Source organism: Stomoxys calcitrans, chromosome 1 (assembly GCF_963082655.1).
Source record: "Stomoxys calcitrans chromosome 1, idStoCalc2.1, whole genome shotgun sequence".
Lineage (NCBI taxonomy): Eukaryota > Metazoa > Arthropoda > Insecta > Diptera > Muscidae > Stomoxys > Stomoxys calcitrans.
This window is the reverse complement of record NC_081552.1, coordinates 23,924,601-23,937,950: the sequence shown is the minus strand read 5'-3', so window position 1 is coordinate 23,937,950 and position 13,350 is coordinate 23,924,601. Positions and strand designations below refer to the sequence as shown.

At 43.5% G+C, this 13,350-nt stretch overlaps 1 long non-coding RNA gene across 1 annotated transcript; it reads left to right on the top strand.

Moving 5' to 3' along the window:
- Nucleotides 1-500: 500 nt before the first annotated feature.
- LOC131994305 (uncharacterized) lies at nt 501-1,825 on the top strand. Its single transcript, XR_009396611.1, has 2 exons — nt 501-767; nt 878-1,825. It is a non-coding gene; the product is annotated as an uncharacterized LOC131994305 (long non-coding RNA).
- The last annotated feature ends 11,525 nt before the right edge of the window (nt 1,826-13,350 follow it).

Below are 13,350 nucleotides of genomic sequence, written 5' to 3'. Positions count from 1 at the left end.
CCAAAAAAAATCATACCGGTCTTTGCGTAAGAAAGAAAGAAAAAGGTAGGCCAAAATAAGTCCATGAAAAAAAAAGGAACAGGAGACAATGTCGAGAAAAAAAAACAAACACGTTCACTCACGAAATTAATGGACAAATAACCTACACTGCACCGGACGATACGTGGCTTGGCGGCTGGTATGCCAAGCACTTGGCCCTCCCACAGAAGCCACGATCGGGCTTCACCATGATACCTACACCATGCCCTAGGTATCCCAACATCGGTACCCCTACTTACCTCTTACATGCTCCCTACCACCTTCCTAAAATCGGCATAAGCCAAACACATTTCTAATTCCGTATTCCAAACGTTATAAAACTGCCCTCTTTATTGTCACAAGTACAAAGAAATCTTAAATAGAATTCCAACAATGACATCCACCGTTCGCCTTCGATCCGATCATTTCTATCCGCTGAAGTAAGGTTCCCGGTTTGCTTCGGCCGGGCTGCCTCTGATGTCCGTCCGCGTATAAACGTCGGTAGTTGGTTCTGTCCGTCCGTGTTGTCTATATGAATATATTCCGCCTTTTCTGTTTTCTTTCAATCAATTCCTTTTTCTCCTTTTAGGTTTGACAAGCTGATATCCCCACCTAACGGGCAAAAGCTCCCTGATCAACGTATTGAGGACCTACCCGGATTAGAGCTCTGATCCTAGCGCCTACGGTTCCTCTAAAACGGAACTCACTAAATTTAAGTTGGGACAGATAACCCTTCTTGTCTCCCCCAGGTAAAAAAAAGAAAATTAATATATATATATATATATCTAGATAGTATTGGGCACAAATATATTTATATATGTAAGTATTTACTGTAAAAAAAAAAGGTCTGTCTTTATAGGTCGTCCGTTTTGGTCCGGAGTCCGGCATTTACCCTTGCCGCCCGGGGAGGTTGCAAGCATCAGGAGCTCCCACGTTGATTGGAGTGGCGATGGTGACTGGGCGTGGCTGATGACCGACGACAGGTGTATTGTAATTATTCCTTATTTTGCTTATACTTCATATATTTTCCAGACTCTCTATTTAGGCTATAAATCCAATTCAGTTTGTAGGTTAAGCCTTTTTTTCATTTGTAGGTTAAGCTCTATTTAGTTTGTAAGTTAAACTCTATTTAGTTTGTAAGTTACACTCTATTTAGTTTGTAAGTTAAACTCTATTTAGTTTGCAAGTTACACTCTGTTTAGTTGGTAAGTTTTAATCTCATATAGTTTTTAGGTTGTAACTTCCTGATGCACGTAGTTTTTAGGATTAATTCGCATGTAGTTTTTCAAGATTAATTGACACGTAGCTTTTAAGATTATTCGGCATGTAGATTTTAGCCTTGTGTTTTTCTTTCTTATTTGTAGTTGATTAATTAATTTAGGTTGTAGCCAAAAATGCAAATTTTCTTGAACACAAATTCACGGCAAATAAAAAACTCTTTCGCTACCACTGGTGTTTTATTTTCTCATTTCCTTTTTTTTTTTCGTTCATAGCGTTTATATTAAGGTAAAAGTGGTTCACACTGCTTTGTGGCACCGGGCATTTCACTTAACCGCAGACACTTGCAGAAAAAAAACTTTCTTCTCCAATCTCTCGCAGACAAACTCTTTCCTCTCCATCCAGCCAGCTCCAATATCCAGATCCAAAAGAAAGGGAAAAGCCCAGGAAATCGGCCATTTTCCCTAAATTTCCTAATATGGCTTTTTCCTTTCGCTTTTTCCCTTATTTTTGATATTTGGCCCCAAGCGACCTGACATATATCAATTCCAATCTGTGGCCAGCTGTTTCGGCCGCGTTGCCAACCAAATGAACATCATGATATTCACAATAGGGTCAATATGGGGACCTACTAACGCCCTGACATCGCGCACACAACAAACCCAACCATCCTGCCGATATCACTATCAAAGGATGGGAGGGAAAAAAGGTGCGATTTCTCGCAGTGTAGAAAGGTTAAAAATCCGGCTGTTTACGAATGGGCAACCCTAAAATGTGATCCGAACTGGCATCCCTATCGACTAATCGCTCAATTAGTGGAATCCGCCGTTCAATTGGTGGAATTAATCGTCGCCCTAGCTCAACTCTTTTAAGAACTTTTATTCAACACAACTCAATTCCCGGGCCGGCCTCTCACTGGAGAAGGTGTCTAGGACACGTCAACGTATACCACATTACAAGCCTTTACCTTAAATAGCTGATTTTCACTACTAAAATTCGCACTTCCATACGTGTGTCCATCCCTTTATTTTATATCGCAGCGTGTGAACCCCCCAATACGAAATGACATACGCGCTCGTCACTAGGGCCGGGCCTATGGATATCAACTCGTGATGAATGAAATGGATAGCTAAAGGCCAAAGAAGAAGAAATTACTTCATTTTGTCAATGGGACGACCGCAGCAGCACCAATGGAAACAAATGGTAAGTATTAATTGTGAAAAAAAAATAAATGAAAATAAACCAGTGACCCTGCTAGGGCAAAATAAAACGTGTTCTAATAAAAAACAGGTGCGGGCGTGTTGGAAAAAAAAATAAAAATTGCGTATAAAATCTATGAATGAAACCGGCGAGTGTGTGTGTGTGTGCGTGTGTGTGAATAAATAAAAGAAACTAAAAACCCATAAATACCTTAAAAAAAAAGATGGACAATTCAAAGAAAATGTTGGGGAAAGTTCACGGAATCTCAAAAAAAAACATACAACCCCAAATCAAAAAAAACTTCAACCGAAATGTTTCAGAAAACTAATTTGCCCAACCCAACAAACCACCCATTAGCCACCAGTAGCTAAGGCCACTAAGCTATACGGGGTTAATTGTGAGGGCGAAAAATAATGCAAATTGCTAAAAAGGTGACAAATAAAATAAATTAACAAATAACTTAAGAGTGCAGTGCCGAGAAAAAACAGCGTGGGTTCCAGAAAAAAGTTGGCGTCAGTCCAATACACCCACAAGAGTTCATGCATAAAACCAACATGCACCCACCAATACCGTTGGCGCTAGTGCGTAAGTGTGTAATCGTGTAGTGCAATGGTGTCAAACGCAAGTGTGCGTAACCCACCCAAATAATGAATGGGGGGTGGGGGTACGCATAATAAACGCGCCAATTAGTTTAGTGGAGTGAAACAAAAGTAAAGTGCACGCCGAACAATAAGTGAAACGCCTGAATTAAAACACCAAGTGCAATAAAAATAATGTGATGAAGTGAAAAAGGAAGATGAAAAGAAAATACTTCGGACGGACAGAAAATTAATGACTAGAAAATTAATCGAACTTAGTGAGTGAAATACTTAAAATAAAAAAAATAAAAAAATTGGAGTGTGCAAAATAAAACAATTGGAAAATGAACTGTGTTAAAGCGAATAAAAAGAAAAACGAAGTAGGGGCCTGCTAGCTGTGAAACAAAAGACAAGGTTCGAACAAAATCCAAATTGGTTTGCGACTCTGTGAGTGCCGTAAAGAGTTCAATGAACTGAGAAGTGAAAGTGTAAGAGAAAGTTAGTGCGAAAAATCAAAAAGGATTTACAAAAAAAAAATAAAATGCCGAAATTATAAGTGATCGTGAATATGCGATAAAAATTATAAATTGGCCTTTAGGAAAATTTTGAAAAATAAAACAAAAAACATGAGATTGAAGCAGAAATGCAATGCCAGAATCTATGTTAAATAAAGCATTTAGTGCGAAATGGACAAACTAGAAAAAAAGCAAAAACTTTCAAAATTTTAAACATATAAAACCATATCAGGTGAATGGTACTAAATGATAATTCCTCTTTTTCCACTTGCAGGTCCCAAGGAATACATCACAGGGATATGGACTACTACATCATCGAGGACTAAGGACAAAACCGGAGAGGATAAGACAGGACAGGATGGAAAGGCCAGGTAAGTATACATGAACTACCATAACTGATCCGCACTTACACCCCTTTACGATTCCAAACAGGTCTTCGCCCAGGGACTAATAGGAACCCCACACACAAGGAACAACCGAGTACCAGAGGAAACAGGTAAGTCCGTTTCTCCTCTTCTATTCCTTCCCAAACGCCTGTCGGCAGATAGAAAACTGCCCCTAGAATCGGGTATAACAAAAAGCTCCTGACCCATTTCGCAAAAAAAACAAGGAATCGGGGTTAGTTCTAGGTAAGGTCCAGGACTTGTGTGAGAATAAGACTGGAAGCACGTAGGCTGTAACGGACTCGGATTTGCTCTCAGAAAACTTAGAAATTGAGAACTTAAAAAAAAAAGAAGTAAAATGAACAAGTAAAAGCGTGCTAAGTTCGGCCGGGCCGAATCTTATATACCCTCCACCATGGATCGCATTTGTCGAGTTGTTTTCCCGGCATCTCTTCTTAGGCAAAAAAGGATATAAGAAAAGAGTTGCTCTGCTATTAAAACGATATCAGGATATGGTCCGGTTCGGACCACAATTAAATTATATGTTGGAGACCTGTGTATTTCAGCCAATTCGTATAAGAATTGCGCCCATTGGGGCTCACGAAGTAAAATAGAGAGAACGGTTTATATGGGATCTGTATCGGGCTATAGACCGATTCAGACCATAATAAACACGTTTGTTGATGGTCATGAGAGGATCCGTCGTACAAAATTTCAAAAAAATCAGGCATATCGGATAGGAATTGCGACCTCTCGGGGTCAAGAAGTCAAGATCCCAGATCGGTTTATATGGCAGCTATATCAGGTTATGGGCCGATTTGAACCATACTTGGCACACTTGTTGGATATCATAACAAAATACTACGTGCCAAAATGCATTCAAATTGGATAAGAATCGCGCCCTCTAGAGGCTCAAGAAGTCAAGACCCAAGATCGGTTTATATGGCAGCTATATCAAAACATGGACCGGTATGGCCCATTTACAATACCAACCGACCTACACTAATAAGGGTCAAGGACCAAGGGCATGCGCCAAAGCGTACGTTTGCCTCTCTTGTGCCCACCCGGGTCAACTTCCTTGGCGGCTAACCCCTTCCCCAGACCGTTTACTTCCACCAAAAACATACGTGGTGCTCCTGACCACCAATCTGGAGATGTGCACCAGAGTCATCGTCACCGGTTACTGCGTTACCGGCTTATTCACCGCGGTGAACCTGCCCTGTGTCTTCCATCCACTGTGATTCCATCCGCTATAACCGTCCTCTGGCAGCTCATATTCCTCATTCGTCCTCCCCCCTTACTACGATGTGCATCCTAATGTCATAGTTTCGCTGGGGCACAGGGGGGTAGGCTCCGGAGGTCTATGACACGTCACAAGTTGGCCGCCCATTGACGTCCGCACACGTTGGAATCACAACCTGAGGGAGCTTCTGCGGTACTTTGGTCACGAAAACTCTGGCGTCCATCTCCAAGGTCCGGTGTAGAAGGTTCATCACTGACCTTTTGGTCGGCAAACAAAGTGGGGAAGCCGAAGTCGCCAACTGAGCCCGCTCGTGTGAAACACCGCGCTTTGCGCATGAGCCTAGGAAAATTGATTAGAAGAAATAAAAACAACAACTGAAAGAAAAAGCTAAAATAAGTGCTCAAACAAACCAAAAACTAAAACAAGTTCGCATAGTGAAGAAAAATCTGGCTCAAGCCAAAAAGAAAAGATATCGAAATTCGGATAGAATGGTTAAGACGCAAAAGAAGGAAAACAATGTAAAAAAAAAATGTTGCCAAGAGTGCTACGCCACTCTGGCTTAGGGACACTATGCTATCCCATCTTAAAATAATAGTATACCCAAAAGAAAATTCTCTATAACGACCTAATATCTATCCTAGCCTATAAAAACACAAACCGCCTACCATTTAAGGCAATTCAAACGAATAATAGAATCAATAATAATAGTAATAATAAAACAACGAAATTCATATGCCTTTCAAAGCAAAAAAAAAACAATTCAACTACCTAGCCTAAAATCCAAAAGAAGAATGAACTTCATATACTTAACCCTAAAATCCAAAAAGAAATAGCAATTCATATACTTAAATCTAAAACTAACGCTAGCTAGAAACTACTCAGGGCCCAAATTACTGCCTCAAGTCTTTGGCGTGAAAGACGCCCAAAGATTTCCCTTGAAGATCTTCCACTTCGTACAAAGAATTCCCTACAGGCCGCACAATTCTACACTTGAAAAACTTTTTGTCCAGCTTCGCGTTGTAGTTGTTAGAGAAACTACTTTGCCGAAAACTACGGCGAAACACTTCTTGTCCGGGCAAGAATTTAACTTTTCGGCAGCGAAGATTATAGGATTTTTCTCCCCTAAGGTAAGCTTTGTGTAGGTTTTCCTGGATGAATTTCCGGGTATGATCCATTTTCTCCGAGTTAGGTACGATGTTCGCGTCGGGGTCTTCCAATACTTGGAGCTTACGCGCGATTTTGTAAACACTTCCGTGGTTAATCATGTTGACCCCAAATAAGGCGTAGTACGGCGTCACATTTGTCGCGCTATGCACCGACGAGCGCAGTGAACATTCCACCTCCGAAAGGTGCTTATCCCATTCGCGGTGGTCTTCGCCAAGGTAAGCTCTTATCGCGGCAAGTACCGACTGGTTAACGCGCTCCGACGCGTTGGCCTGTGGCGAATGGGTAGCGGTCTTCATGTGTTGCACGCCAAAATTCTTAACCAAGTCCTGGAATTCCCTACTTACGAACTGTTTGCCATTGTCGGAGACAATGACTTCTGGAGTGCCAAACTTATGGAAAACTTCTGAAATCAAAAACTTTACCACATTTTTGGCACTCGCCTTAGCCATTGCCTTCAACAGCACGTACTTAGACAGATGGTCTAAAACAATAAATATGAAGGAATTCCCCGACTTGGAGCGCGGATAGGGGCCGAGGAAATCCACGTAGATGCGCTGGAATGGTCGTTCCACTTCGAATTCTTTGCCCATGGGTGGACGTAAAGTTGTGGTTGCCGGCTTCGTCTCCTTACAAACTCGGCATTGTTTCACAAATCTTCGCACCTGCACCGCCATGTTTGGCCAGTAAAAGTACTCTTTTACACGGTGCAAAGTTTTGTGAAATCCGCCATGAGCCGAGGTAGGTGGGCAATGAGCCCTTTCAATCACTTGTTCAGTCAGCTCGGCCGGCATCCACAACTTCCATGCGAAATCCTCACGCAAAGGGTCACCGTCGTAGTGTCGCGTCCTTTTGTAGGCGATACCGTCGACAACCCGCAAGTCGGGTAAACTTGCCGCGTTCTCTTCGATATTCCGGGTAAGATCTTGATAGGCGTCAGACTTAAAGGCTGGCGAGGAGAGATCCAACAACTGTCCTAAGTCCGTAGACAGTTCGTCCATATCGTACCTAGACAAGGTATCCGGAACAATGTTCTGGGTACCCTGCCTATGTTCGATATCGAACGTAAAGGACTGAAGATGGAGACTCCACCTCGCCAGTCTCCCGCTTAAATCCTTATGGGACATCAACCATTTGAGACTGCTATGATCAGTGATGATGGTGAAAGCCATTAATTCAATATAAGGCCTGAATTTCTTTATTGCCATAACCACAGCCAAGCACTCTCTCTCCGTCACTGAATAATTCCTTTGAGCGGATGTTAACTTCTGTGAAAAATATGCAATGGGATGCTCTCCGCCCTCGTCATCCTTCTGAAATAGGACTGCTCCTATTCCCAGGTCGGAGGCATCACATTGCACATAGAAATGTTTCTCAAAGTTCGGGTGAGAGAGTACTGGGCTGGTAATCAGAGCCTGTTTCAACTGATCAAAAGCAGCCTTCGCCTGGTCGGTAAACACAAAAGTCTTACCCTTTTTAAGAGTATCGAAGATCGGGGTAGCTACCGTTGCGTAGTCGGGAATAAACCGCCTATACCAGCCGGTGGCGCCCATAAAACTTCTTACTTGCTTCGCCGTCTTTGGATAGTCAAATCGCGCTATAGTTTCAACTTTCGCTGGATCCGCCTTGAGGGTACCTCCACCAACAATATAGCCCAAGTATCGGAGCTCTTTGAAGCAAAATTTTGATTTTGCCACATTTATTGTGAGCCCCGCATTGGCTAACAATTCGGCCACACGCTTCAGCAACTCCAGGTGAGTGTCAAAATCTGGTGAAACCACCAAGAGGTCATCCAAGTAAACAAAAACACGGTCTCTTAGTGCTGCGGGAATCACTTTGTCCATTAACCGGCATAACCTCTGGGCCGCATTACACAACCCAAAAGGCATGACGGTAAAATGGTAAAGAGGCCTCCCCGGCACCGTAAAGGCTGTTTTTTCCTTACTGGCCTCATCAAGGGGTATCTGCCAGAAAGCATCCTTAAGGTCGACACTGGATATATAAAAGGTGTCACCAAGCCGGCTGAGTAGACCTTCAATATGCGGAAGAGGATAGGCGTCCTTGACGGTGAGAGCATTTAGTTTACGAGCATCAATGCATAGTCTACTTTTCTCGCCCTTGCGGACTAGGGTCACTGGATGACTCCAGGGACTATCGCTCTGCTCAATCACACCCAAGGCTAACATCCTATCCAACTCCGCATACATTAATCTCTGCACAGCTGGTGACACTGGGTAGTGCTTACTTTTAACTGGAGTTGAATCACGTGTGTCGATTGTGTGTACCTCAGACTGTGTCCTACCCAAGCCTTTCTTAGAAAAGCAAGGGAATTTCTCAATCACTTCTTCCAAGCGTTTCCGCTGGAAGTAGGACAATACATGGACTTTTCTGTCATCATTGACCCAGCCGTCAGCGTCATCACAAAGGCTGACATTGTTGGTGGTCAAACTCTCAATTTGGGCAAAGAGCTGAAACTTGCGCATAAAATCTATGCCAAGAAAAAGCGACCTTCCCAAAGACGGCACCAAAAAGAAGGTTATTTCATGCGACATTTTATTAAAAGTAACCGTGGCCGTGACGCGACCTACTATTTTATGAGGGCTTTCATCCGCGGTATGTATATATGAGTGGAATGGATGTACCACTAGATTCGCACGGCCGACGAAGTCGACGCAACCTTTTCCCAAACAGGATACCGTGGCACCGCTGTCGAGCAGACCCTCTATTTCTTGACCATTAATAACTAACCGTGTATAAAAGCGAGTGTCGTCACCCTCGTAGAGCGATGCGGCCGCAATTTGTCGCCGTAGAGCTTTCCTCTTTTTGTAACGCTCGCGCGCTTTCTTTACCTTATTGGAGATCCCAAAAATCCTCGCCTTTGCCTCGTTATACTCTTGTACCCGGACATGTAAAGGCTTTAACTCTCTAAGCTTTGGGACAAGGGTAGAACTATGCTTATGCTGTTGGGAATTCCTAAGAAGGGTGATCTTTTCATCAGGGGACGGGACTGGAGTTAAACTGGCGTCGACCGCACCTCTCCAGTCTGAGGTGGGATCCTCTGTCGGTTTCCCTGACATTTCGGGCAGTTTCTGACGGTTACTCCATCATGACCACACCTGTAGCAAAAGAATTTTCTAGGCGCGGCACAATCCACCCAGCTATGACCTTCCAAACCACAATTCCAGCATTTCAGATTTGTTTTGCCTTGAATTGCATCCACTTCCATGGCCTCCGAAGGCAACTCTTCCTCCCAGGCTAATTCGTGAACGCGCTGCGGCCCTAGATTAGGGCGTTGATACTGTTGACGGTGGCTTGCAAGAAGATTTTCTGCCCTTTTGACTTCTCTGTAGAAGCTCCCCAAGTCGTTAACTCTCACTGAGAATATCATCTGTGCCAATGATGTTTTCAGGTTGCCCCTCATAATTTCCACCATCTCCGCCTCTCGATAGGGTTGCTTCTGCTGGTTTCGCAACTGAATCACCGCATTATAAAAATCTTCAAATGTTTCTTGGGGCTGCTGGCGACGATTGAGAATTTGTGTTTGAATCTGGAATTCGTTTTCAAACCGCTGGTATTGCGTCAGCAGAGCCCTCTCAATTTCTTCCCAAGATCGAAATTGGACAAACTTGCGGTGGTTCCAGTACCAGTCTAGCGCTGGTTTCTCCAAGAGCTGGTGAAACTTAGTTAGGAATTCGCCTTCCGGGCAATCATAATCTCTTTTAAGCTCTCCTACTCGAAAGATAAACTCCTGCACGTTCATGGTTTTGGAGGTGCCATCAAATTTTATACCCCACTTGGCCAAATTTAGCTTACTGGTCGACTCAGTGTGTGTGCTGCCTCCAGGCCTTCCAAAATGTGAAGAAGGACCTGGAAAATGCGCCGGTTGCAACGGCGGCTGCAAATATGGTGGTGGCTCACTTATGTTAGGCTGCTGTGGCCTCTCATTCAATGGCGTGTAAAAGTTTGGCTGGGTTGAACCCCAGGAATTTCGGTACACCGATGGCACGCTGAGACCGCCGGCCTCCGAAACTGGTGGTGCTGGCATAGATGAGTGTGGGACAGTGCTGGTGCTTGGTACAAAAGGCGGTGGTTGTGAGTATAAGGCCCCCGCCTGTTGATATGACGAGACTGGTGGAGCTACTGGCGCCTGCATATATGACAAACCCCTAGGCGGATGCGTTTGCCCCAAAGACATATGCTGTCCCTGGCCTAGTAGTGGTCTTCCAGGCTGTCCTGTTGCCAGCTGAGCCATTGGTACATTGTTCGTAGGAACGGAATTACCCACTCCTAACGATCGTTTAGTAGCTTCAACAATGGTAGGTATCAAGCTGTTGATTCTTTCCGTCTGCTCCCTCTCGAACTCTATTCGGGCTAGACCAACGGCTGAAGAGATAATTTCGCGCATGCCAATACTCATAGTCGGGTTTGCTGGAGGCGCTGGGACGTTGAGACCAGTGAGTGGGCTAAAAGTTGGAGATGATACATGCCCTTGCGAGCTGAATGTGCTATTCAATAGCCGTGACAAATCGTCCATGCCCTGTGGTAGTGGTGGAGCGACGGATGAACGCGCAGATGCGATCGGCGCATTGCTGGCTGCCATTGTGGTTGTTGTTGTTGTGGTAGTGAAAGTCACAGCTGGTTGGGTTGTGCTCACCGGAACATTCTGAGAAGTTCTTGGCTGCATCCTGGAATGGCCAGAATCTTCCCTACTTGCTGAGCGAGTGTTAACCATTAGAGTAATTTATGACTGCAAATGCTGAATGTATAGCCAAAAGGAAAACCTTTTTGCGGGTAAGAAGCTAAAAGTTCGCAAAATAAAGAAAACTCCAAAAATAAAAAAATTAAGTGTCAAACTTTAAATGACAGAAACTAATAAGAAAAACAAAATTCTCTAAATAAAAAAAACAGATTTGGTACCTCGAGATATGAGATAGATAATCTCCTGCTACTAAGGGAATAAATCTACCAAAGCAAAAACAGAAGAAAAAAAAAGACTACAAATTCATGTAATGGATCGGTGGTAGGTAACCAACTATCAAAAAGGTAAGTACAGGTAAAATAATGTACGTATCGTATAGTGCCAGTGTATGCATGTTCTAATATAGGTATTTATTTTGATTCCAGGGTTTCGTGAGTGTAAACGCGAAAACAAAAAAAACGATGAAACATGGAAAGCTAGCTACGGTGGACAACACGTGGAAACATAAATCTTTGTCTGGCCTTACAGCCCATGGACTAAGCCACGAATGCGTACGAAGACGAAGAAGAACGTGTATCCCGTGATAAAAAAAGGTAAGTCCACAATCAGATAGGCTATAACTAACTTTAATAATATTGACTCTAAATATGGAAAGATGTAGGCCGAAGTAGACATTTTCCTCCAAGTCCAAAGGCCTTTGATGACACTAGGTATCGCTACCACTAGTCACCAAGACCACGGACACGGAGAAAGCTGTCACTTTAATGCACATCCTGTAATCTCCAAGTATCTATCGCCTCCTTTGATGAAGCTGCTCGTCCTCCAGAGTCTCTAAACTCGACCGGGCGAGACTTCACCAAATGAGACGTCTTCTACTTGGTGATTACATAATGTGTAGGACTGATAGAAATAAATGAATGGGCTATTGTGATGAAATTAAGGATAAACTAGATTAAAATCCAAAAAGCGATTAAAAGCTTACTTCCAAGAAGCTATCACGACTTCTGGATTAAAATAATCGCACCCCAAAGGAAATTCTGTTTAGAAAAGGACTGCTTAACTTGGGTCTTAAATGTAGCAAACGCGTTAGGGACTCTTAAATGACCTAAACGGGACTCATTTCTGACTGACAAGTAAACCAAGACATTCTCTACACAAAACAAAAGCTATTGACACTAAAAGGACTTATTTCGGGCCCCACGTTGGGCGCCATTTTGTTAATGGTGGTGTTTCAAGGTTGGGATTTATCTGACGATAAAACCCCGTTTGTGGTGCCATGAATTGCCTTGCCGGTATGCTGGCGTTTAGCGCGGCTAGGGCTCGCCGGATGGGGGTGGTTCTTGCAACCATGACATCTATCACACCATAAACCAAAAAAAATCATACCGGTCTTTGCGTAAGAAAGAAAGAAAAAGGTAGGCCAAAATAAGTCCATGAAAAAAAAAGGAACAGGAGACAATGTCGAGAAAAAAAAACAAACACGTTCACTCACGAAATTAATGGACAAATAACCTACACTGCACCGGACGATACGTGGCTTGGCGGCTGGTATGCCAAGCACTTGGCCCTCCCACAGAAGCCACGATCGGGCTTCACCATGATACCTACACCATGCCCTAGGTATCCCAACATCGGTACCCCTACTTACCTCTTACATGCTCCCTACCACCTTCCTAAAATCGGCCTAAGCCAAACACATTTCTAATTCCGTATTCCAAACGTTATAAAACTGCCCTCTTTATTGTCACAAGTACAAAGAAATCTTAAATAGAATTCCAACAATGACATCCACCGTTCGCCTTCGATCCGATCATTTCTATCCGCTGAAGTAAGGTTCCCGGTTTGCTTCGGCCGGGCTGCCTCTGATGTCCGTCCGCGTATAAACGTCGGTAGTTGGTTCTGTCCGTCCGTGTTGTCTATATGAATATATTCCGCCTTTTCTGTTTTCTTTCAATCAATTCCTTTTTCTCCTTTTAGGTTTGACAAGCTGATATCCCCACCTAACGGGCAAAAGCTCCCTGATCAACGTATTGAGGACCTACCCGGATTAGAGCTCTGATCCTAGCGCCTACGGTTCCTCTAAAACGGAACTCACTAAATTTAAGTTGGGACAGATAACCCTTCTTGTCTCCCCCAGGTAAAAAAAAGAAAATTAATATATATATATATATATCTAGATAGTATTGGGCACAAATATATTTATATATGTAAGTATTTACTGTAAAAAAAAAAGGTCTGTCTTTATAGGTCGTCCGTTTTGGTCCGGAGTCCGGCATTTACCCTTGCCGCCCGGGGAGGTTGCAAGCATCAGGAGCTCCCACGTTGATTGGAG